A 4,797-nucleotide genomic window follows, 5' to 3' on the forward strand; every position below is an offset into this window, starting at 1 on the left:
ACAATCCTCACTGCTGGTTCCAGCGAGGCAACTTGATGCCAAGTCACAGAGGAGACGCCATCACAGGACCCAATCTGAAAGCAAGAGTAGAGAAAAGGCGTTACAGCAGATGCGGGGCAAAAAGCAGAAAAACTCTTTGTTCTTTTATACAAAACAGCAACGTTTCCCCTAAGCAGCCTTCGTCAAGCATGTGAATATATATATATATCGCTGAGTTATAAAGCAGTAACACTCATTTAGGTCCAACGCATAAGGGCAAATCAGCTGGCATCACGGTAGGAGCCCCCTGTAACCGCAGCAGCTCCATCATGGCGCCGCTCAGGCTTAATGGAGACGATCCTGTGATTGCGGCTCCTCTGTGACTCGGCATCAAGAAGCAGCAGTGAGGATTGTGCTGCTGGCAGCAGGTTTATGAGTTCTGCTACCATGAGGGGGATGTAGTGCTGTGGGGTCCTCTGACATTGTATCACACCCGCTCAGCTTAGATACACCAGCTGACATTCTCTCCATTATATTGGTGTCCCTCCACTTCCTGTGTTGTATGACAATGTGTCAGCGGTCCCACTGCGGAGGTAGAGATGACAATGGCCGCCTAATGGCTTCCCATTATCTCCGCTGACCCCTCGTCCGTCCGTTCAAGTCGTGAAATGCTGTATTGGAATTTATTGTTTTTAAATGTCATTTTATGGAAGATGTCCGAACGGCGACCGCTGGGAATGCTGACTGCGGCGACCGTCGCCACGCACCCTCCCCCTCTGAGCGTACATGACATTATCTGACTGCGGCGACCGTCGCCACGCACCCTCCCCCTCTGAGCGTACATGACATTATCTGACTGCGGCGACCGTCGCCACGCACCATCCCCCTCTGAGCGTACATGACATTATCTGACTGCGGCTACCGTCGCCACGCACCCTCCCCCTCTGAGCGTACATGACATTATCTGACTGCGGCTACCGTCGCCACGCACCCTCCCCCTCTGAGCGTACATGACATTATCTGACTGCGGCGACCGTCGCCACGCACCCTCCCCCTCTGAGCGTACATGACATTATCTGACCGCGGCGACCGTCGCCACGCACCATCCCGCTCTGAGCGTACATGACATTATCTGACTGCGGCGACCGTCGCCACGCACCATCCCCCTCTGAGCGTACATGACATTATCTGACTGCGGCGACCATCGCCACGCACCCTCCCCCTCTGAGCGTACATGACATTATCTGACTGCGGCTACCGTCGCCACGCACCCTCCCCCTCTGAGCGTACATGACATTATCTGACTGCGGCGACCGTCGCCACGCACCATCCCCCTCTGAGCGTACATGACATTATCTGACTGCGGCTACCGTCGCCACGCACCCTCCCCCTCTGAGCGTACATGACATTATCTGACTGCGGCTACCGTCGCCACGCACCCTCCCCCTCTGAGCGTACATGACATTATCTGACTGCGGCTACCATCGCCACGCACCCTCCCCCTCTGAGCGTACATGACATTATCTGACCGCGGCTTCATCATTGGGTTTACAAACAAGGAGTGATGCCTGGCATTGGTATTTAGAGGGAAGCTCCAGCCCTCCTCGGCTCCGCTGTGCAGTGCGAACGTATAAAAATATATGTATTTATTAAAGATGGAAAGGTATACATCCAAAAAGAGACACAATAATACACACAAATATAAAAACACATTAAATAAAAAAAATCCCCACTTAGCGATATGAGTCCCTGAGAGCAGAACACAAAACCATAGAGATGTATATCACTAGATATGTGGAGGGCAGCAGCCATCAGTGCAGCTCCAGTACAACCATCCAGGAGGAGAAAGCAAAGTGCCAGGTAATGCAGAGAGTGCTAAATACCTCCGCAGAGTCCCACCATCATGTGCGGACCGGACCCCTGTATTTCTGGGTCTTTAATATATTTTATATATATATCCCGCACTCCAGTTTGCTTTTCTCCTGTTTGGTACTACTGGGATCACTAAAGGGGTCACTATTGCTACTGGGGTCCTCTAATAGGGACATTAGTACTACTGGGATTATTAAGGGACTCACTGTTACTACTAGGGCCATTAATGGGGGTCACTTACTATCGAGGCCACTACTGGGCACTCTTACTTTGTCACTTCAGACAAGTCTCAATGGTTTCAGCATGTGTTGAGCATCTTGTGTGTTGGTGCTTTCAATGCCTGGAAAATGAGTGTTGTTATTTTTTTGTGGAAAAGGGAATTTCACCCTTCGCCTCCAGCGGACGGCGCGATATTTAACAATCACGTCACTTCTTTTTTCTCAGTACGGAGTAAATAGCAATTTAAGCAACTGTCCTTCCAGCAATAAATCCTATTTCACAGCCGTTGTCCTTTAAGCAATTCATCTTTTAACCCCTGTCTATCACAACCCTCTAACTACCAGCACTCTGGGTACCGTAGGTTAACGCTCTGTAATAGTCTCTCGGCCCCAAAGGATACATCTTCCATCGGTTTGACGACTGGAGCATTTTCCAGCTTCATGACTTTTGCTCTCAATATCACTGTCCTGGTTGCAGAGTTCACCTGTAGCACACATAAATAGAGACCGTGCGTGCTACAATTCCACTTGCGTATGGGCGGAGGCCTAGTCCTTGTCACGGTGTTGCCGAGTGCTAACAGCAGGGGGAATTGTTGTAGAGGTATATATATATCACGTCATGACGCCACCGTTCCCACAACATTATTCTATGTGGTGACAACACGGATACTTGTGTATCGTACCTCGGGTCCTCAGGAACGGTTGAGACCCGGTAAAACTCTACTTGAATAAACTTGGAATAACAGGCAGTTACAGGTATCATTCACTTGCATAAAGTTACAGGCAGAAGCTCAGAGGTTGGGAGGAAACACAGGACAATACGGCCCTATAGTCCACGTTATCTATATGTCACCGGTCCTGGACATTAAGGATACTGTGGAGGAGGTAAAAGGTAGGGGTCGCTCCACATACACTCTGGCAGGCAATTAATGAAGAAAGGGTTAGCCTAGATGCACCCCGCACCTCTGTGCGGTGATCCTAATTACGGACGGACGCACAGGAAAAACTATGCCTGTAGTGTGAACGGGTACCTGTTTCCTAGGAAGTTGGGGGTTGTGCGCTTTCTCTCTGGTAGGGACTCACTCCTATATCATTCATTCTCCAGATGCTACGGGATGTCGTTCCTCTTCCTCCAGCTTCACCAACATGGAAGCTGATGGTGCTCCCCTGCGGCTCTGTGTTAGTCCCCAAAGCAGGTAAGATGGAACCCTACTCTAACACAGATTGAAGAAGATAGACCCCCTTCCCGCTCTCAAACACTCACTTTTATAACCTCACTTGTACCACATGACACAGTAGGATACATACATTCAGCAGCAGAGCTGACAGGCAATGATTTTAGGGGAGTTAACCCTTCAGACGCCGCAGCTGTGCAACATACATACTGAAAATGGACATGACAGATTTGCACAGTGCATCCACATGAGACAGACATGTATGACAATTATGGACTGGTCCAGGATGGTGTTCTGGGACACTACACACCCATAGCGCTCTCTACAGATAGTCTCACATTGTCCTTGGTTTCTTTGTATTCTTAACTCAGTGGCCTCTCAGTTGTTGGCTGTTCTCTCTCTCTCCAGTTGCCTTTTCTTTCCCCGCTGCTCTCCTCCTCTGACTGGTTTCCAGTCCTACTTACAGGAGCACTTGTCATCTGGTCCCTGCTGCTCTGCATCTGACTTGTCTGCATCTTGTGTCTTGTGATCCCCGTCTTCCCTCAGTGTCCGGGTGGGCATGCACACACCAACCACTGGCTGTCATGACTCTCTTTGAAACACACAAGTGCACTCACTATCTTAGGGTGGTTTCACATCTGCATCGAAGTCTGGATTTCCTGCTATGTTCAGGGAACAGGAAAAAGGGAATCCCCATGGCCGAATGGTTCCATCTTAGGACTGAAACAAACGGACCCTATTTCCTATCATGGGGTCCGTTCGCTTTCCGCTCAGTTGCCTGGCTTTTAGCCAAAAAAAAAAAGCTCTGCATGCAACGTTTTTTCTTCTGGTATTTTGTGCTGGAGGCTCCAATATAGATGTGAAACCACCATTACTTCTCTTCATCTACATAGCAGTCTCTGGGCAGGACAGGTAGGGAGTCTCCTTCTCCTTCCACATACTGCATACGCCATCTTCAGCCCGGGTCGTCTCGCCTCTTTCAGTTTGCTAGCCTCTGACCACTCAGCCCCTGCTTGTACCTGTTTCCATGGCTGCTCTTCCACAGTCTTTATACCTCCTGCTCTGCTGGGACATCTGGGCTGTTCATAAGTGGCGTACGCTGCATTCTCTTTCCTGCTGCCACCAGTCTCTGCCACCTCTGATGCCTCTCGGTCACAGTACCGAGTCACACTTCATTTTTTAAGATGGCGCCTGTCTGTTGTGTTTTCTCTCTCCTCATTCCAATTCTGGCAGATTGCGAAGGCATCTGGTGTGTAGCGCCCTCTTCGGGTCACCCACAGATCTTCACTGGGATTCAGGTCTGGGCTCTGGTTAGGCCATTCCAAAACTGTGATCTTCCTCGGGTGAAGCCGTTCTCTTGGTGATTTGTCCGTCTGCTTTTGGTCGTTCCTGACAGTTGAAATTCATCTTCAGCCGAGGCCTGAAGGTTTTGGTCCACAATGGACTGATATTTGGGACTGTCCATAATTCCCTCCCCCTTGACTACAGCCCCAGCAGCAGAACAGCCCCCACATAATGCTGCCCCGACCATCTTCACTGGGGGTCTTCTGGTC

Source organism: Eleutherodactylus coqui, chromosome 13 (assembly GCF_035609145.1).
Source record: "Eleutherodactylus coqui strain aEleCoq1 chromosome 13, aEleCoq1.hap1, whole genome shotgun sequence".
NCBI classification, from domain to species: Eukaryota; Metazoa; Chordata; class Amphibia; order Anura; family Eleutherodactylidae; genus Eleutherodactylus; species Eleutherodactylus coqui.